General features: G+C 41.7%; 54 non-coding genes across 54 annotated transcripts; all 54 read right to left on the bottom strand.

Moving 5' to 3' along the window:
• Positions 1–77: 77 nt before the first annotated feature.
• Trnal-aag (transfer RNA leucine (anticodon AAG)) lies at positions 78–159 on the bottom strand. Its single transcript has one exon. It is a non-coding gene; the product is annotated as a tRNA-Leu (tRNA).
• A 277-nt stretch (positions 160–436) lies between these two features.
• Positions 437–519, bottom strand: Trnal-uag (transfer RNA leucine (anticodon UAG)). Its single transcript has one exon. It is a non-coding gene; the product is annotated as a tRNA-Leu (tRNA).
• A 104-nt stretch (positions 520–623) lies between these two features.
• Trnal-aag (transfer RNA leucine (anticodon AAG)) lies at positions 624–705 on the bottom strand. Its single transcript has one exon. It is a non-coding gene; the product is annotated as a tRNA-Leu (tRNA).
• Positions 706–797: 92 nt separating this feature from the next.
• Trnal-uag (transfer RNA leucine (anticodon UAG)) lies at positions 798–879 on the bottom strand. Its single transcript has one exon. It is a non-coding gene; the product is annotated as a tRNA-Leu (tRNA).
• Positions 880–1,328: 449 nt separating this feature from the next.
• Positions 1,329–1,410, bottom strand: Trnal-uag (transfer RNA leucine (anticodon UAG)). The gene has a single exon. It is a non-coding gene; the product is annotated as a tRNA-Leu (tRNA).
• A 104-nt stretch (positions 1,411–1,514) lies between these two features.
• On the bottom strand, positions 1,515–1,596 carry Trnal-aag (transfer RNA leucine (anticodon AAG)). Its single transcript has one exon. It is a non-coding gene; the product is annotated as a tRNA-Leu (tRNA).
• Positions 1,597–1,688: 92 nt separating this feature from the next.
• Positions 1,689–1,770, bottom strand: Trnal-uag (transfer RNA leucine (anticodon UAG)). Its single transcript has one exon. It is a non-coding gene; the product is annotated as a tRNA-Leu (tRNA).
• Positions 1,771–1,873: 103 nt separating this feature from the next.
• On the bottom strand, positions 1,874–1,955 carry Trnal-aag (transfer RNA leucine (anticodon AAG)). Its single transcript has one exon. It is a non-coding gene; the product is annotated as a tRNA-Leu (tRNA).
• Positions 1,956–2,046: 91 nt separating this feature from the next.
• On the bottom strand, positions 2,047–2,128 carry Trnal-uag (transfer RNA leucine (anticodon UAG)). The gene has a single exon. It is a non-coding gene; the product is annotated as a tRNA-Leu (tRNA).
• Positions 2,129–2,405: 277 nt separating this feature from the next.
• Positions 2,406–2,487, bottom strand: Trnal-uag (transfer RNA leucine (anticodon UAG)). The gene has a single exon. It is a non-coding gene; the product is annotated as a tRNA-Leu (tRNA).
• Positions 2,488–2,776: 289 nt separating this feature from the next.
• On the bottom strand, positions 2,777–2,858 carry Trnal-aag (transfer RNA leucine (anticodon AAG)). Its single transcript has one exon. It is a non-coding gene; the product is annotated as a tRNA-Leu (tRNA).
• Positions 2,859–2,961: 103 nt separating this feature from the next.
• Trnal-aag (transfer RNA leucine (anticodon AAG)) lies at positions 2,962–3,043 on the bottom strand. The gene has a single exon. It is a non-coding gene; the product is annotated as a tRNA-Leu (tRNA).
• A 467-nt stretch (positions 3,044–3,510) lies between these two features.
• Positions 3,511–3,592, bottom strand: Trnal-uag (transfer RNA leucine (anticodon UAG)). Its single transcript has one exon. It is a non-coding gene; the product is annotated as a tRNA-Leu (tRNA).
• Positions 3,593–3,695: 103 nt separating this feature from the next.
• On the bottom strand, positions 3,696–3,777 carry Trnal-aag (transfer RNA leucine (anticodon AAG)). The gene has a single exon. It is a non-coding gene; the product is annotated as a tRNA-Leu (tRNA).
• A 449-nt stretch (positions 3,778–4,226) lies between these two features.
• Trnal-uag (transfer RNA leucine (anticodon UAG)) lies at positions 4,227–4,308 on the bottom strand. Its single transcript has one exon. It is a non-coding gene; the product is annotated as a tRNA-Leu (tRNA).
• A 104-nt stretch (positions 4,309–4,412) lies between these two features.
• Trnal-aag (transfer RNA leucine (anticodon AAG)) lies at positions 4,413–4,494 on the bottom strand. Its single transcript has one exon. It is a non-coding gene; the product is annotated as a tRNA-Leu (tRNA).
• A 92-nt stretch (positions 4,495–4,586) lies between these two features.
• On the bottom strand, positions 4,587–4,668 carry Trnal-uag (transfer RNA leucine (anticodon UAG)). Its single transcript has one exon. It is a non-coding gene; the product is annotated as a tRNA-Leu (tRNA).
• Positions 4,669–4,771: 103 nt separating this feature from the next.
• Trnal-aag (transfer RNA leucine (anticodon AAG)) lies at positions 4,772–4,853 on the bottom strand. The gene has a single exon. It is a non-coding gene; the product is annotated as a tRNA-Leu (tRNA).
• Positions 4,854–4,944: 91 nt separating this feature from the next.
• Positions 4,945–5,026, bottom strand: Trnal-uag (transfer RNA leucine (anticodon UAG)). The gene has a single exon. It is a non-coding gene; the product is annotated as a tRNA-Leu (tRNA).
• Positions 5,027–5,303: 277 nt separating this feature from the next.
• Trnal-uag (transfer RNA leucine (anticodon UAG)) lies at positions 5,304–5,385 on the bottom strand. The gene has a single exon. It is a non-coding gene; the product is annotated as a tRNA-Leu (tRNA).
• Positions 5,386–5,674: 289 nt separating this feature from the next.
• Trnal-aag (transfer RNA leucine (anticodon AAG)) lies at positions 5,675–5,756 on the bottom strand. The gene has a single exon. It is a non-coding gene; the product is annotated as a tRNA-Leu (tRNA).
• A 103-nt stretch (positions 5,757–5,859) lies between these two features.
• Trnal-aag (transfer RNA leucine (anticodon AAG)) lies at positions 5,860–5,941 on the bottom strand. Its single transcript has one exon. It is a non-coding gene; the product is annotated as a tRNA-Leu (tRNA).
• Positions 5,942–6,218: 277 nt separating this feature from the next.
• Trnal-uag (transfer RNA leucine (anticodon UAG)) lies at positions 6,219–6,300 on the bottom strand. Its single transcript has one exon. It is a non-coding gene; the product is annotated as a tRNA-Leu (tRNA).
• A 104-nt stretch (positions 6,301–6,404) lies between these two features.
• Trnal-uag (transfer RNA leucine (anticodon UAG)) lies at positions 6,405–6,486 on the bottom strand. Its single transcript has one exon. It is a non-coding gene; the product is annotated as a tRNA-Leu (tRNA).
• A 103-nt stretch (positions 6,487–6,589) lies between these two features.
• Trnal-aag (transfer RNA leucine (anticodon AAG)) lies at positions 6,590–6,671 on the bottom strand. The gene has a single exon. It is a non-coding gene; the product is annotated as a tRNA-Leu (tRNA).
• A 449-nt stretch (positions 6,672–7,120) lies between these two features.
• On the bottom strand, positions 7,121–7,202 carry Trnal-uag (transfer RNA leucine (anticodon UAG)). Its single transcript has one exon. It is a non-coding gene; the product is annotated as a tRNA-Leu (tRNA).
• A 104-nt stretch (positions 7,203–7,306) lies between these two features.
• Positions 7,307–7,388, bottom strand: Trnal-aag (transfer RNA leucine (anticodon AAG)). The gene has a single exon. It is a non-coding gene; the product is annotated as a tRNA-Leu (tRNA).
• Positions 7,389–7,494: 106 nt separating this feature from the next.
• On the bottom strand, positions 7,495–7,576 carry Trnal-uag (transfer RNA leucine (anticodon UAG)). Its single transcript has one exon. It is a non-coding gene; the product is annotated as a tRNA-Leu (tRNA).
• A 103-nt stretch (positions 7,577–7,679) lies between these two features.
• On the bottom strand, positions 7,680–7,761 carry Trnal-uag (transfer RNA leucine (anticodon UAG)). Its single transcript has one exon. It is a non-coding gene; the product is annotated as a tRNA-Leu (tRNA).
• Positions 7,762–8,223: 462 nt separating this feature from the next.
• Positions 8,224–8,305, bottom strand: Trnal-aag (transfer RNA leucine (anticodon AAG)). The gene has a single exon. It is a non-coding gene; the product is annotated as a tRNA-Leu (tRNA).
• Positions 8,306–8,595: 290 nt separating this feature from the next.
• Trnal-uag (transfer RNA leucine (anticodon UAG)) lies at positions 8,596–8,677 on the bottom strand. The gene has a single exon. It is a non-coding gene; the product is annotated as a tRNA-Leu (tRNA).
• A 462-nt stretch (positions 8,678–9,139) lies between these two features.
• On the bottom strand, positions 9,140–9,221 carry Trnal-aag (transfer RNA leucine (anticodon AAG)). The gene has a single exon. It is a non-coding gene; the product is annotated as a tRNA-Leu (tRNA).
• A 105-nt stretch (positions 9,222–9,326) lies between these two features.
• Trnal-uag (transfer RNA leucine (anticodon UAG)) lies at positions 9,327–9,408 on the bottom strand. Its single transcript has one exon. It is a non-coding gene; the product is annotated as a tRNA-Leu (tRNA).
• A 103-nt stretch (positions 9,409–9,511) lies between these two features.
• Trnal-aag (transfer RNA leucine (anticodon AAG)) lies at positions 9,512–9,593 on the bottom strand. The gene has a single exon. It is a non-coding gene; the product is annotated as a tRNA-Leu (tRNA).
• A 91-nt stretch (positions 9,594–9,684) lies between these two features.
• On the bottom strand, positions 9,685–9,766 carry Trnal-uag (transfer RNA leucine (anticodon UAG)). Its single transcript has one exon. It is a non-coding gene; the product is annotated as a tRNA-Leu (tRNA).
• A 462-nt stretch (positions 9,767–10,228) lies between these two features.
• Positions 10,229–10,310, bottom strand: Trnal-uag (transfer RNA leucine (anticodon UAG)). The gene has a single exon. It is a non-coding gene; the product is annotated as a tRNA-Leu (tRNA).
• Positions 10,311–10,413: 103 nt separating this feature from the next.
• Positions 10,414–10,495, bottom strand: Trnal-aag (transfer RNA leucine (anticodon AAG)). The gene has a single exon. It is a non-coding gene; the product is annotated as a tRNA-Leu (tRNA).
• A 104-nt stretch (positions 10,496–10,599) lies between these two features.
• Trnal-aag (transfer RNA leucine (anticodon AAG)) lies at positions 10,600–10,681 on the bottom strand. The gene has a single exon. It is a non-coding gene; the product is annotated as a tRNA-Leu (tRNA).
• Positions 10,682–10,773: 92 nt separating this feature from the next.
• Positions 10,774–10,855, bottom strand: Trnal-aag (transfer RNA leucine (anticodon AAG)). The gene has a single exon. It is a non-coding gene; the product is annotated as a tRNA-Leu (tRNA).
• A 103-nt stretch (positions 10,856–10,958) lies between these two features.
• Trnal-aag (transfer RNA leucine (anticodon AAG)) lies at positions 10,959–11,040 on the bottom strand. Its single transcript has one exon. It is a non-coding gene; the product is annotated as a tRNA-Leu (tRNA).
• A 277-nt stretch (positions 11,041–11,317) lies between these two features.
• Trnal-uag (transfer RNA leucine (anticodon UAG)) lies at positions 11,318–11,399 on the bottom strand. The gene has a single exon. It is a non-coding gene; the product is annotated as a tRNA-Leu (tRNA).
• A 462-nt stretch (positions 11,400–11,861) lies between these two features.
• Positions 11,862–11,943, bottom strand: Trnal-aag (transfer RNA leucine (anticodon AAG)). The gene has a single exon. It is a non-coding gene; the product is annotated as a tRNA-Leu (tRNA).
• A 277-nt stretch (positions 11,944–12,220) lies between these two features.
• Trnal-uag (transfer RNA leucine (anticodon UAG)) lies at positions 12,221–12,302 on the bottom strand. The gene has a single exon. It is a non-coding gene; the product is annotated as a tRNA-Leu (tRNA).
• A 103-nt stretch (positions 12,303–12,405) lies between these two features.
• Positions 12,406–12,487, bottom strand: Trnal-aag (transfer RNA leucine (anticodon AAG)). The gene has a single exon. It is a non-coding gene; the product is annotated as a tRNA-Leu (tRNA).
• Positions 12,488–12,593: 106 nt separating this feature from the next.
• On the bottom strand, positions 12,594–12,675 carry Trnal-aag (transfer RNA leucine (anticodon AAG)). The gene has a single exon. It is a non-coding gene; the product is annotated as a tRNA-Leu (tRNA).
• Positions 12,676–12,767: 92 nt separating this feature from the next.
• Positions 12,768–12,849, bottom strand: Trnal-uag (transfer RNA leucine (anticodon UAG)). Its single transcript has one exon. It is a non-coding gene; the product is annotated as a tRNA-Leu (tRNA).
• Positions 12,850–12,952: 103 nt separating this feature from the next.
• Trnal-uag (transfer RNA leucine (anticodon UAG)) lies at positions 12,953–13,034 on the bottom strand. The gene has a single exon. It is a non-coding gene; the product is annotated as a tRNA-Leu (tRNA).
• A 296-nt stretch (positions 13,035–13,330) lies between these two features.
• Positions 13,331–13,412, bottom strand: Trnal-aag (transfer RNA leucine (anticodon AAG)). Its single transcript has one exon. It is a non-coding gene; the product is annotated as a tRNA-Leu (tRNA).
• A 92-nt stretch (positions 13,413–13,504) lies between these two features.
• On the bottom strand, positions 13,505–13,586 carry Trnal-uag (transfer RNA leucine (anticodon UAG)). Its single transcript has one exon. It is a non-coding gene; the product is annotated as a tRNA-Leu (tRNA).
• A 462-nt stretch (positions 13,587–14,048) lies between these two features.
• On the bottom strand, positions 14,049–14,130 carry Trnal-uag (transfer RNA leucine (anticodon UAG)). The gene has a single exon. It is a non-coding gene; the product is annotated as a tRNA-Leu (tRNA).
• A 287-nt stretch (positions 14,131–14,417) lies between these two features.
• On the bottom strand, positions 14,418–14,499 carry Trnal-aag (transfer RNA leucine (anticodon AAG)). The gene has a single exon. It is a non-coding gene; the product is annotated as a tRNA-Leu (tRNA).
• A 103-nt stretch (positions 14,500–14,602) lies between these two features.
• Trnal-aag (transfer RNA leucine (anticodon AAG)) lies at positions 14,603–14,684 on the bottom strand. The gene has a single exon. It is a non-coding gene; the product is annotated as a tRNA-Leu (tRNA).
• A 277-nt stretch (positions 14,685–14,961) lies between these two features.
• Positions 14,962–15,043, bottom strand: Trnal-uag (transfer RNA leucine (anticodon UAG)). The gene has a single exon. It is a non-coding gene; the product is annotated as a tRNA-Leu (tRNA).
• A 103-nt stretch (positions 15,044–15,146) lies between these two features.
• Positions 15,147–15,228, bottom strand: Trnal-aag (transfer RNA leucine (anticodon AAG)). Its single transcript has one exon. It is a non-coding gene; the product is annotated as a tRNA-Leu (tRNA).
• Between the last annotated feature and the right edge of the window lie 20 nt (positions 15,229–15,248).

Raw genomic sequence — 15,248 nt, 5'->3', positions numbered from 1 at the left:
GGTTTCGGTATTTCTCATGAATTGTTACATTAGAGTATATCATTTTTACGTTATGTAGTGAGTTGGTAAAATTATATTGGCAGCGGTGGGATTCGAACCCACGCCATCGAAATGACTGGTTCCTTAAACCAGCGCCTTAGACCGCTCGGCCACGCTACCGTGAATGTTCGTTTAATTATGGTTTCGGTTTTTCTCATGAAATTTTACAATATATCATTTGTACGTTATGTAATGAGCCGGTAAAAGAATATTGGTAGCGATGCCATTCTAACCCACGCCATCGAAGTTGCTGGTGCCTTAAACAAGCGCCTTAGACCGCTCGGCTACGCCACCTTGAATGTTGTCACATTTATTTAGAAAAAATGGTTTCGGTATTTCTCATGAATTGTTACATTACATCATTTGTACGTTATGTAGTGAGCTGGTAAAATTATATTGGCAGCGGGGGGGATTCGAACCCACGCCATCGAAATGACTGGTGCCTAAAACCAGCGCCTTAGACCGCTCGGCCACGCTACCTTTAATGTTTTCACATTTATTTATAAAAAATGGTTTCGGTATTTCTCATGAATTTTTACATTATATCATTTGTACGTTATGTAGGGAGTCGGTAACAAAAATACTGGCAGCGGTGGGATTCGAACCCACGCCATCGAAATGACTGGTGCCTTAAACCAGCGCCTTAGACCGCTCGGCCACGCTACCGTGAATGTTCGTTTAATTATGGTTTCGGTATTTCTCATGACATTTTACATTATATCAATTGTGCGTTATGTAGGGAGTCGGTAAAAAAATACTGGCAGCGGTGGGATTCGAACCCACGCCATCGAAATGACTGGTGCCTAAAACCAGCGCCTTAGACCGCTCGGCCACGCTACCTTGAATTTTTTCACATTTATTTAGAAAAACTGGTTTCGGTATTTCTCATGAATTGTTACATTATATCATTTGTACGTTACGTAGTGAGTTGGTCAAATTATATTGGCAGCGGTGGGATTCGAACCCACGCCATCGAAATGACTGGTGCCTTAGACCGCTCGGCCACGCTACCGTGAATGTTCGTTTAATTATGGTTTCGGTTTTTCTCATGAAATTTTACAATATATCATTTGTACGTTATGTAATGAGCCGGTAAAAGAATATTGGTAGCGGTGCCATTCTAACCCACGCCATCGAAGTTGCTGGTGCCTTAAACAAGCGCCTTAGACCGCTCGGCTACGCTTCCTTGAATGTTGTCACATTTATTTAGAAAAAATGGTTTCGGTATTTCTCATGAATTGTTACATTACATCATTTGTACGTTATGTAGTGAGCTGGTAAAATTATATTGGCAGCGGTGGGATTCGAACCCACGCCATCGAAATGACTAGTGCCTAAAACCAGCGCCTTAGACCGCTCGGCCACGCTACCTTGAATGTTTTCACATTTATTTATAAAAAATGGTTTCGGTATTTCTCATGAATTTTTACATTATATCATTTGTACGTTATGTAGGGAGTCGGTAACAAAAATACTGGCAGCGGTGGGATTCGAACCCACGCCATCGAAATGACTGGTGCCTTAAACCAGCGCCTTAGACCGCTCGGCCACGCTACCGTGAATGTTCGTTTAATTATGGTTTCGGTATTTCTCATGACATTTTACATTATATCAATTGTGCGTTATGTAGGGAGTCGGTAAAAAAATACTGGCAGCGGTGGGATTCGAACCCACGCCATCGAAATGACTGGTGCCTAAAACCAGCGCCTTAGACCGCTCGGCCACGCTACCTTGAATGTTTTCACATTTATTTAGAAAAACTGGTTTCGGTATTTCTCATGAATTGTTACATTATATCATTTGTACGTTACGTAGTGAGCTGGTAAAATTATATTGGCAGCGGTGGGATTCGAACCCACGCCATCGAAATGACTGGTGCCTTAAACCAGCGCCTTAGACCGCTCGGCCACGCTACCGTGATTGTTCGTGTAATTATGGTTTCGGTTTTTTCATGAAATCTTACATTATATCAATTGTGCGTTTTGTAGGGAGTCGGTAAAAAAATACTGGCAACGGTGGGATTCGAACCCACGCCATCGAAATGACTGGTGCCTAAAACCAGCGCCTTAGACCACTCGGCCACGCTACCTTGAATGTTTCCACATTTATTTAGAAAAAATGGTTTCGGTATTTCTCATGAATTTTTACATTATATCATTTGTACGTTATGTAGTGAGTTGGTAAAATTAGGTTCGCAGCGGTGGGATTCGAACCCACTCCATCGAAATGACTGGTTCCTTAAACCAGCGCCTTAGACCGCTCGTCCACGCTACCGTGAATGTTTGTTTAATTATGGTTTCGGCTTTTCTCATGAAATTTTACAATATATCATTTGTACGTTATGTAATGAGCCGGTAAAAGAATATTGGCAGCGGTGGGATTCGAACACACGCCATCGCAATGACTGGTGCCTAAAACCAGCGCCTTAGAACGCTCGGCCACGCTACCTTGAATGTTTTCACATTTATTTAGAAAAAAATGGTTTCGGTACTTCTCATGAATTGTTATATTATATCAGTTGTACGTTATGTAGAGAGCTGGTAACATTATATTGGCAGCGGTGGGATTCGAACCCACGCCATCGAAATGACTGGTGCCTTTAACCAGCGCCTTAGACCGCTCGGCCACTCTACCTTGAATGTTTTCACATTTATTTAGAAAAAATGGTTTCGGTATTTCTCATGAATTTTTACATTATATCATTTGTACGTTATGTAGTGAGCTGGTAAAATTATATTGGCAGCGGTGGGATTGGAACCCACGCCATCGAAATGACTGGTGCCTTAAACCAGCGCCTTAGACCGCTCGGCCACGCTACCTTGAATTTTTTCACATTTATTTAGAACAAATGGTTTCGGTATTTCTCATGAATTGTTACATTATATCATTTTTACGTTATGTAGTGAGTTGGTAAAATTATATTGGCAGCGGTGGGATTCGAACCCACGCCATCGAAATGACTGGTGCCTTAAACCAGCGCCTTAGACCGCTCGGCCACGCTACCGTGAATGTTCGTTTAATTATGGTTTCGGTTTTTCTCATGAAATTTTACAATATATCACTTGTACGTTATGTAATGAGCCGGTAAAAGAATATTGGTAGCGATGCAATTCTAACCAACCCACGCCATCGAAGTTGCTGGTGCCTTAAACAAGCCCCTTAGACCGCTCGGCTACGCCACCTTGAATGTTGTCACATTTATTTAGAAAAAATGGTTTCGGTATTTCTCATGAATTGTTACATTACATCATTTGTACGTTATGTAGTGAGCTGGTAAAATTATATTGGCAGCGGTGGGATTCAAACCCACGCCATCGAAATGACTGGTGCCTAAAACCAGCTCCTTAGACCGCTCGGCCACGCTACCTTGAATGTTTTCACATTTATTTATAAAAAATGGTTTCGGTATTTCTCATGAATTTTTACATTATATCATTTGTACGTTATGTAGGGAGTCGGTAACAAAAATACTGGCAGCGGTGGGATTCGAACCCACGCCATCGAAATGACTGGTGCCTAAAACCAGCGCCTTAGACCGCTCGGCCACGCTACCTTGAATGTTTTCACATTTATTTAGAAAAAATGGTTTCGGTATTTCTCATGAATTTTTACATTATATCATTTGTACGTTATGTAGTGAGCTGGTAAAATTATATTGGCAGCGGTGGGATTGGAACCCACGCCATCGAAATGACTGGTGCCTTAAACCAGCGCCTTAGACCGCTCGGCCACGCTACCTTGAATTTTTTCACATTTATTTAGAACAAATGGTTTCGGTATTTCTCATGAATTGTTACATTATATCATTTTTACGTTATGTAGTGAGTTGGTCAAATTATATTGGCAGCGGTGGGATTCGAACCCACGCCATCGAAATGACTGGTGCCTTAGACCGCTCGGCCACGCTACCGTGAATGTTCGTTTAATTATGGTTTCGGTTTTTCTCATGAAATTTTACAATATATCATTTGTACGTTATGTAATGAGCCGGTAAAAGAATATTGGTAGCGGTGCCATTCTAACCCACGCCATCGAAGTTGCTGGTGCCTTAAACAAGCGCCTTAGACCGCTCGGCTACGCCACCTTGAATGTTGTCACATTTATTTAGAAAAAATGGTTTCGGTATTTCTCATGAATTGTTACATTACATCATTTGTACGTTATGTAGTGAGCTGGTAAAATTATATTGGCAGCGGTGGGATTCGAACCCACGCCATCGAAATGACTGGTGCCTAAAACCAGCGCCTTAGACCGCTCGGCCACGATACCTTGAATGTTTTCACATTTATTTATAAAAAATGGTTTCGGTATTTCTCATGAATTTTTACATTATATCATTTGTACGTTATGTAGGGAGTCGGTAACAAAAATACTTGCAGCGGTGGGATTCGAACCCACGCCATCGAAATGACTGGTGCCTTAAACCAGCGCCTTAGACCGCTCGGCCACGCTACCGTGAATGTTCGTTTAATTATGGTTTCGGTATTTCTCATGACATTTTACATTATATCAATTGTGCGTTATGTAGGGAGTCGGTAAAAAAATACTGGCAGCGGTGGGATTCGAACCCACGCCATCGAAATGACTGGTGCCTAAAACCAGCGCCTTAGACCGCTCGGCCACGCTACCTTGAATGTTTTCACATTTATTTAGAAAAACTGGTTTCGGTATTTCTCATGAATTGTTACATTATATCATTTGTACGTTACGTAGTGAGCTGGTAAAATTATATTGGCAGCGGTGGGATTCGAACCCACGCCATCAAAATGACTGGTGCCTTAAACCAGCGCCTTAGACCGCTCGGCCACGCTACCGTGATTGTTCGTGTAATTATGGTTTCGGTTTTTTCATGAAATCTTACATTATATCAATTGTGCGTTTTGTAGGGAGTCGGTAAAAAAATACTGGCAACGGTGGGATTCGAACCCACGCCATCGAAATGACTGGTGCCTAAAACCAGCGCCTTAGACCGCTCGGCCACGCTACCTTGAATGTTTCCACATTTATTTAGAAAAAATGGTTTCGGTATTTCTCATGAATTTTTACATTATATCATTTGTACGTTATGTAGTGAGTTGGTAAAATTAGGTTGGCAGCGGTGGGATTCGAACCCACTCCATCGAAATGACTGGTTCCTTAAACCAGCGCCTTAGACCGCTCGTCCACGCTACCGTGAATGTTTGTTTAATTATGGTTTCGGCTTTTCTCATGAAATTTTACAATATATCATTTGTACGTTATGTAATGAGCCGGTAAAAGAATATTGGCAGCGGTGGGATTCGAACACACGCCATCGCAATGACTGGTGCCTAAAACCAGCGCCTTAGAACGCTCGGCCACGCTACCTTGAATGTTTTCACATTTATTTAGAAAAAAATGGTTTCGGTACTTCTCATGAATTGTTATATTATATCAGTTGTACGTTATGTAGAGAGCTGGTAACATTATATTGGCAGCGGTGGGATTCGAACCCACGCCATCGAAATGACTGGTGCCTTTAACCAGCGCCTTAGACCGCTCGGCCACTCTACCTTGAATGTTTTCACATTTATTTAGAAAAAATTGTTTCGGTATTTCTCATGAATTTTTACATTATATCATTTGTACGTTATGTAGTGAGCTGGTAAAATTATATTGGCAGCGGTGGGATTGGAACCCACGCCATCGAAATGACTGGTGCCTTAAACCAGCGCCTTAGACCGCTCGGCCACGCTACCTTGAATTTTTTCACATTTATTTAGAACAAATGGTTTCGGTATTTCTCATGAATTTTTACATTATATCATTTTTACGTTATGTAGTGAGTTGGTAAAATTATATTGGCAGCGGTGGGATTCGAACCCACGCCATCGAAATGACTGGTGCCTTAAACCAGCGCCTTAGACCGCTCGGCCACGCTACCGTGAATGTTCGTTTAATTATGGTTTCGGTTTTTCTCATGAAATTTTACAATATATCACTTGTACGTTATGTAATGAGCCGGTAAAAGAATATTGGTAGCGATGCCATTCTAACCCACGCCATCGAAGTTGCTGGTGCCTTAAACAAGCCCCTTAGACCGCTCGGCTACGCCACCTTGAATGTTGTCACATTTATTTAGAAAAAATGGTTTCGGTATTTCTCATGAATTGTTACATTACATCATTTGTACGTTATGTAGTGAGCTGGTAAAATTATATTGGCAGCGGTGGGATTCGAACCCACGCCATCGAAATGACTGGTGCCTAAAACCAGCTCCTTAGACCGCTCGGCCACGCTACCTTGAATGTTTTCACATTTATTTATAAAAAATGGTTTCGGTATTTCTCATGAATTTTTACATTATATCATTTGTACGTTATGTAGGGAGTCGGTAACAAAAATACTGGCAGCGGTGGGATTCGAACCCACCCCATCGAAATGACTGGTGCCTAAAACCAGCGCCTTAGACCGCTCGGCCACGCTACCTTGAATGTTTTCACATTTATTTAGAAAAAATGGTTTCGGTATTTCTCATGAATTTTTACATTATATCATTTGTACGTTATGTAGTGAGCTGGTAAAATTATATTGGCAGCGGTGGGATTGGAACCCACGCCATCGAAATGACTGGTGCCTTAAACCAGCGCCTTAGACCGCTCGGCCACGCTACCTTGAATTTTTTCACATTTATTTAGAACAAATGGTTTCGGTATTTCTCATGAATTGTTACATTATATCATTTTTACGTTATGTAGTGAGTTGGTCAAATTATATTGGCAGCGGTGGGATTCGAACCCACGCCATCGAAATGACTGGTGCCTTAGACCGCTCGGCCACGCTACCATGAATGTTCGTTTAATTATGGTTTCGGTTTTTCTCATGAAATTTTACAATATATCATTTGTACGTTATGTAATGAGCCGGTAAAAGAATATTGGTAGCGGTGCCATTCTAACCCACGCCATCGAAGTTGCTGGTGCCTTAAACAAGCGCCTTAGACCGCTCGGCTACGCCACCTTGAATGTTGTCACATTTATTTAGAAAAAATGGTTTCGGTATTTCTCATGAATTGTTACATTACATCATTTGTACGTTATGTAGTGAGCTGGTAAAATTATATTGGCAGCGGTGGGATTCGAACCCACGCCATCGAAATGACTGGTGCCTAAAACCAGCGCCTTAGACCGCTCGGCCACGCTACCTTGAATGTTTTCACATTTATTTATAAAAAATGGTTTCGGTATTTCTCATGAATTTTTACATTATATCATTTGTACGTTATGTATGGAGTCGGTACAAAAAATACTGGCAGCGGTGGGATTCGAACCCACGCCATCGAAGTGACTGGTTCCTTAAACCAGCGCCTTAGACCGCTCGCCCACGCTACCTTCAATGTATTCACATTTATTTAGATAAAAAATGGTTTTTGGTATTTCTCATGAATTTTTACATTATATCAATTGTGCGTTATGTAGGGAGTCGGTAAAAAAATACTGGCAGCGGTGGGATTCGAACCCACGCCATCGAAATGACTGGTGCCTAAAACCAGCGACTTAGACCGCTCGGCCACGCTACCTTGAATGTTTTCACATTTATTTAGAAAAAAATGGTTCGGTATTTCTCATGAATTGTTACATTATATCATTTGTACGTTATGTAGTGAGCTGGTAAAATTATATTGGCAGGGGTGGGATTCGAACCCACGCCATCGAAATGACTGGTGCCTAAAACCAGCGCCTTAGACCGCTCGGCCACGCTACCTTGAATGTTTTCACATTTATTTAGAAAAAATGGTTTCGGTATTTCTCATGAATTTTTACATTATATCATTTGTACGTTATGTAGTGAGCTGGTAAAATTATATTGGCAGCGGTGAGATTGGAACCCACACCATCGAAATGACTGGTGCCTTAAACCAGCGCCTTAGACCGCTCGGCCACGCTACCGTGAATGTTCGTTTAATTATGGTTTCGGTTTTTCTCAATAAATTTTACATTATATCAATTGTGCGTTATGTAGGGAGTCGGTAAAAAGATACTGGCAGCGGTGGGATTCGAACCTGCGCCATCGAAATGACTGGTGCCTAAAACCAGCGCCTTAGACCGCTCGGCCACGCTACCTTGAATGTTTTCACATTTATTTAGAAAAAATGGTTTCGGTATTTCTCATGAATTGTTACATTACATCATTTGTACGTTATGTAGTGAGCTGGTAAAATTATATTGGCAGCGGTGGGATTCGAACCCACGCCATCGAAACGACTGGTGCCTTAAACCAGCGCCTTAGACCGCTCGGCTACGCCACCTTGAATGTTGTCACATTGATTTAGAAAAATGGTTTCGGTATTTCTCATGAATTTTTAAATTATATCATTTGTACGTTATGTATGGAGTCGGTACAAAAAATACTGGCAGCGGTGGGATTCGAACCCACGCCATCGAAGTGAAAGGTTCCTTAAACCAGTGCCTTAGACCGCTCGGCCACGCTACCTTCAATGTATTCACATTTATTTAGAAAAAAAATGGTTTTGGTATTTCACATGAATTTTTACATTATATCAATTGTGCGTTATGTAGGGAGTCGGTAAAAAAATACTGGCAGCGGAGGGATTCGAACCCACGCCATCGAAATGACTGGTGCCTAAAACCAGCGCCTTAGACCGCTCGGCCACGCTACCTTGAATGTTTTCACATTTATTTAGAAAAACTGGTTTGGGTATTTCTCATGAATTGTTACATTATATCATTTGTAAGTTATGTAGTGAGTTGGTAAAATTATATTGGCAGCGGTGGGATTCGAACCAACGCCATCGAAATGACTGGTGCCTTAAACCAGCGCCTTAGACCGCTCAGCCACGCTACAGTGAATGTTCGTTTAATTATGGTTTCGGTTTTTCTCATGAAATTTTACAATATATCATTTGTACGTTATGTAATGAGCCGGGAAAAGAATATTGGTAGCGGTGCCATTCTAACCCACGCCATCGAAGTTACTGGTGCCTTAAACAAGCGCCTTAGACCGCTCGGCTACGCCACCTTGAATGTTGTCACATTGATTTAGAAAAATGGTTTCGGTATTTCTCATGAATTTTTAAATTATATCATTTGTACGTTATGTATGGAGTCGGTACAAAAAATACTGGCAGCGGTGGGATTCGAACCCACGCCATCGAAGTGACAGGTTCCTTAAACCAGCGCCTTAGACCGCTCGGCCACGCTACCTTCAATGTATTCACATTTATTTAGAAAAAAAATGGTTTTGGTATTTCACATGAATTTTTACATTATATCAATTGTGCGTTATGTAGGGAGTCGGTAAAAAAATACTGGCAGCGGAGGGATTCGAACCCACGCCATCGAAATGACTGGTGCCTAAAACCAGCGCCTTAGACCGCTCGGCCACGCTACCTTGAATGTTTTCACATTTATTTAGAAAAACTGGTTTGGGTATTTCTCATGAATTGTTACATTATATCATTTGTACGTTATGAAGTGAGCTGGTAAAATTATATTGGCAGCGGTGGGATTCGAACCCACGCCATCGAAACGACTGGTGCCTTAAACCAGCGCCTTAGACCGCTCGGCCACGCTACCGTGAATGTTCGTTTAATTATGGTTTCGGTTTTTTCATGAAATCTTACATTTTATCAATTGTGCGTTTTGTAGGGAGTCGGTAAAAATATACTGGCAGCGGTGGGATTCGAACCCACGCCATCAAAATGACTGGTGCCTAAAACCAGCGTCTTAGACCGCTCGGCCACGCTACCTTGAATGTTTTCACATTTATTTAGAAAAAATGGTTTCGGTATTTCTCATGAATTTTTACATTATATCATTTGTACGTTATGTAATTAGCCGGTAAAAGAATATTGGTATCTGTGGCATTCTAACCCACGCAATCGAAATTACGGGTGCCTTAAACAAGCGCCTTAGAACGCTCGGCTACGCTACCGTAAACGTTCGTTTAATTATGGTTTCGGTTTTTTCTCATTAAATTTTACAATATATCATTTATACGTTATGTAATTAGCCGGTAAAAGAATATTGGTATCGGTGGCATTCTAACCCACGCCATCGAAATTACTGGTGCCTTAGACAAGCGCCTTAGACCGCTCGGCTACGCCACTTTGAATGTTGTCACATTGATTTAGAAAAATAATTTTGCTATTTCTCATGAATTTTTACATTATATCATTTGTACCTTATGTAATGAGCCGGTAAAAGAATATTGGCAGCGGTGGGATTCAAACCCATGCCATCGCAATGACTGGTGCCTAAAACCAGCGCCTTAGATCGCTCGGCCACGCTACCTTGAATGTTTTCACATTTATTTAGAAAAAATGGTTACGGTACTTCTCATGAATTGTTATATTATATCATTTGTACGTTATGTAGAGAGCTGGTTAAATTATATTGGCAGCGGTGGGATTCGAACCCACGCCATCGAAATGACTGGTGCCTTAAACCAGCGCCTTAGACCGCTCGGCCACGCTACCGTGAATGTTTTCACATTTATTTAGAAAAAAATGGTTTCGGTACTTCTCATGAATTGTTATATTATATCATTTGTACGTTATGTAGAGAGCTGGTAAAATTATATTGGCAGCGGTGGGATTCGAACCCACGCCATCGAAATGACTGGTGCCTTAAACCAGAGCCTTAGACCGCTCGGCCACGCTACCGTGAATGTTCGTTTAATTATGGTTTCGGTTTTTCTCAAGAAATTTTACATTATATCAATTGTGCGTTATGTAGGGAGTCGGTAAAAAGATACTGGCGGCGGTGGGATTCGAACCCACGTCATTGAAATGACTGGTGCCTTAAACCAGCGCCTAAGACCGCTCGGCCACGCTACCTTGAATGTTTCCACATTTATTTAGAAAAAATGGTTTCGGTATTTCTCATGAATTTTTACATTATATCATTTGTACGTTATGTAGTGAGCTGGTAAAATTATATTGGCAGCGGTGGGATTGGAACCCACGCCATCGAAATGACTGGTGCCTTAAACCAGCGCCTTAGACCGCTCGGCCACGCTACCGTGAATGTTCGTTTAATTATGGTTTCGGTTTTTCTCAAGAAATTTTACATTTTATCAAATGTGCGTTATGTAGGGAGTCGGTAAAAAGATACTGCCAGCGGTGGGATTCGAACCTACGCCATCGAAATGACTGGTGCCTAAAACCAGCGCCTTAGACCGCTCGGCCACGCTTCCTTGAATGTTGTCACATTTATTTAGAAAAAATGGTTTCGGTATTTCTCATGAATTGTTACATTACATCATTTGTACGTTATGTAGTGAGCTAGTAAAATTATATTGGCAGCGGTGGGATTCGAACCCACGCCATCGAAATGACTGGTGCCTAAAACCAGCGCCTTAGACCGCTCGGCCACGCTACCTTGAATGTTTTCACATTTATTTAGAAAAAATGGTTTCGGTATTTCTCATGAATTGTTACATTATATCATTTGTACGTTATGTAGCGAGCTGGTAAAATTATACTGGCAGCGGTGGTATTCGAACCCACGCCATCGAAATTACTGGTGCCTTAGACAAGCGCCTTAGACCGCTCGGCTACGCTACCGTGAATGTTCGTTTAATTATGGTTTCGGTTTTTCTCAAGAAATTTTACATTATATCAATTGTGCGTTATGTAGGGAGTCGGTAAAAAGATACTGGCGGCGGAGGGATTCGAACCCACGCCATTGAAATGACTGGTGCCTTAAACCAGCGCCTAAGACCGCTCGGCCACGCTACCTTGAATGTTTCCACATTTATTTCGAAAAAATGGTTTCGGTATTTCTCATGAATTTTTACATTATATCATTTGTACGTTATGTAGTGAGCTGGTAAAATTATATTGGCAGCGGTGGGATTGGAACCCACGCCATCGAAATGACTGGTGCCTTAAACCAGCGCCTTAGACCGCTCGGCCACGCTACCGTGAATGTTTGTTTAATTATGGTTTCGGTTTTTCTCAAGAAATTTTACATTTCATCAAATGTGCGTTATGTAGGGAGTCGGTAAAAAGATACTGCCAGCGGTGGGATTCGAACCTACGCCATCGAAATGACTGGTGCCTAAAACCAGCGCCTTAGACCGCTCGGCCACGCTTCCTTGAATGTTGTCACATTTATTTAGAAAAAATTGTTTCGGTATTTCTCATGAATTGTTACATTACATCATTTGTACGTTATGTAGTGAGCTAGTAAAATTATATTGGCAGCGGTGGGATTCGAACCCACGCCATCGAAATGACTGGTGCCTAAAACCAGCGCCTTAGACCGCTCGGCCACGCTACCTTGAATGTTTTCACATTTATTTAGAAAAAATGGTTTCGGTATTTCTCATGAATTGTTACATTATATCATTTGTACGTTATGTAGCGAGCTGGTAAAATTTTACTGGCAGCGGTGGGATTCGAACCCACGCCATCGAAATTACTGGTGCCTTAGACAAGCGCCTTAGACCGCTCGGCTACGCTACCTTCAATGTATTCACATTTATTTAGAAAAAAAATGGTTTTGGTATTTCTCATGAATTTTTACATTATATCATTTGTACGTTATGTAGGGAGTCGGTAACAAAAATACTGGCAGCGGTGGGATTCGAACCCACGCCATCGAAATGACTGGTGCCTTAAACCAGCGCCTTAGACCGCTCGGCCACGCTACCGTGAATGAGCGTTTAATTATGGTTTCGGTATTTCTCATGACATTTTACATTATATCAATTGTGCGTTATGTAGGGAGTCGGTAAAAAAATACTGGCAGCGGTGGGATTCGAACCCACGCCATCGAAATGACTGGTGCCTAAAACCAGAGCCTTAGACCGCTCGGCCACGCTACCTTGAATGTTTTCACATTTATTTACAAAAAATGGTTTCGGTATTTCTCATGAATTGTTACATTACATCATTTGTACGTTATGTAGTGAGCTAGTAAAAGTATATTGGCAGCGGTGGGATTCGAACCCATGCCATCGAAATGACTGGTGCCTAAAACCAGCGCCTTAGACCGCTCGGCCACGCTACCTTGAATGTTTTCACATTTAATTATTTAGAAAAAATGGTTTCGGTATTTCTCATGAATTGTTACATTATATCATTTGTACGTTATGTAGCGAGCTGGTAAAATTATACTGGCAGCGGTGGGATTCGAACCCACGCCATCGAAATTACTAGTGCCCTGGACAAGCGCCTTAGACCGCTCTGCTACGCTACCTTCAATGTATTCATATTTATTTAGAAAAAAAAATGGTTTTGGTATTTCTCATGAATTTTTACATTATATCATTTGTACGTTATGTAGGGAGTCGGTAACAAAAATACTGGCAGCGGTGGGATTCGAACCCACGCCATCGAAATGACTGGTGCCTTAAACCAGCGCCTTAGACCGCTCGGCCACGCTACCGTGAATGATCGTTTAATAATGGTTTCGGTTTTTCTCATGAAATTTTACAATATATCATTTGTACGTTATGTAGGGAGTCGGTAAAAAAATACTGGCAGCGGTGGGATTCGAACCCACGCCATCGAAATGACTGGTGCCTAAAACCAGCGCCTTAGACCGCTCGGCCACGCTTCCTTGAATGTTGTCACATTGATTTAGAAAAATGGTTTCGGTATTTCTCATGAATTTTTAAATATCATTTGTACGTTATGTATGGAGTCAGTACAAAAAATACTGCCAGCGGTGGGATTCGAACCCACGCCATCGAAGTGACAGGTTCCTTAAACCAGCGCCTTAGACCGCTCGGCCACGCTACCTTCAATGTATTTACATTTATTTAGAAAAAAAATGGTTTTGGTATTTCACATGAATTTTTACATTATATCAATTGTGCGTTATGTAGGGAGTCGGTAACAAAAATACTGGCAGCGGTGGGATTCGAACCCACGCCATCGAAATGACTGGTGCCTTAAACCCGAGCCTTAGACCGCTCGGCTACCCTACCGTGAATGATCGTTTGATAATGGTTTCGGTTTTTCTCATGAAATTTTACAATATATCATTTGTACGTTATGTAGGGAGTCGGTAAAAAAATACTGGCAGCGGTGGGATTCGAACCCACGCCATCGAAATGACTGGTGCCTAAAACCAGCGCCTTAGACCGCTCGGCCACGCTTCCTTGAATGTTGTCACATTGATTTAGAAAAATGGTTTCGGTATTTCTCATGAATTTTTAAATATCATTTGTACGTTATGTATGGAGTCAGTACAAAAAATACTGCCAGCGGTGGGATTCGAACCCACGCCATCGAACTGACAGGTTCCTTAAAACAGCGCCTTAGACCGCTCGGCCACGCTACCTTCAATGTATTTTCATTTATTTAGAAAAAAAATGGTTTTGGTATTTCACATGAATTTTTACATTATATCAATTGTGCGTTATGTAGGGAGTCGGTAAAAAAATACTGGCAGCGGAGGGATTCGAACCCACGCCATCGAAATGACTGGTGCCTTAAACCAGCGCCTAAGACCGCTCGGCCACGCTACCTTGAATGTTTCCACATTTATTTCGAAAAAATGGTTTCGGTATTTCTCATGAATTTTTACATTATATCATTTGTACGTTATGTAGTGAGCTGGTAAAATTATATTGGCAGCGGTGGGATTGGAACCCACGCCATCGAAATGACTGGTGCCTTAAACCAGCGCCTTAGACCGCTCGGCCACGCTACCGTGAATGTTCGTTTAATTATGGTTTCGGTTTTTCTCAAGAAATTTTACATTTCATCAAATGTGCGTTATGTAGGGAGTCGGTAAAAAGATACTGCCAGCGGTGGGATTCGAACCTACGCCATCGAAATGACTGGTGCCTAAAACCAGCGCCTTAGACCGCTCGGCCACGCTTCCTTGAATGTTGTCACATTTATATAGAAAAAATGGTTTCGGTATTTCTCATGAATTGTTACATTACATCATTTGTACGTTATGTAGTGAGCTAGTAAAATTATATTGGCAGCGGTGGGATTCGAACCCACGCCATCGAAATGACTGGTGCCTAAAACCAGCGCCTTAGACCGCTCGGCCACGCTACCTTGAATGTTCTCACATTTATTTAGAAAAAATGGTTTCGGTATTTCTCATGAATTGTTACATTATATCATTTGTACGTTATGTAGCGAGCTGGTAAAATTATACTGGCAGCGGTGGGATTCGAACCCACGCCATCGAAATTACTGGTGCCTTAGACAAGCGCCTTAGACCGCTCGGCTACGCTACCTTCAATGTATTCACATTTAT

The sequence above is a fragment of the Antedon mediterranea genome, chromosome 3 (genome assembly GCF_964355755.1).
Source record: "Antedon mediterranea chromosome 3, ecAntMedi1.1, whole genome shotgun sequence".
Lineage (NCBI taxonomy): Eukaryota > Metazoa > Echinodermata > Crinoidea > Comatulida > Antedonidae > Antedon > Antedon mediterranea.
This window is presented reverse-complemented; position numbering and strand designations above follow the sequence as displayed.